This window comes from Penaeus japonicus, unplaced genomic scaffold (genome assembly GCF_977035675.1).
Source record: "Penaeus japonicus unplaced genomic scaffold, GWHDUDI00000001_assembly GWHDUDI00000006, whole genome shotgun sequence".
NCBI lineage: Eukaryota > Metazoa > Arthropoda > Malacostraca > Decapoda > Penaeidae > Penaeus > Penaeus japonicus.
In genome coordinates, this window is record NW_028234408.1 from 48,348,306 (window position 1) to 48,348,584 (window position 279).

Below are 279 nucleotides of genomic sequence, written 5' to 3' on the forward strand. Positions count from 1 at the left end.
TCAGTTACATTAATATCATCATCATCATCATCATTATCATTATCGTTATTGTCTTTACTATTATTATGATTATCATTGTTATTATCAGTATCATTATAATTGTCATTATTAGTGCTGCTGTTTCGACCATCATTATCCTGTATCATTACTGGCAGTGGTATAATAATCATTATTATTATTCCTAACATTCTTTCTGTTATTTGCTGATTATCAATTTTTTTTTTTCTGCGTTGTTGTTATCATCATTATTGTTTGTCGGGAAAAAATAATTCGTTTTCA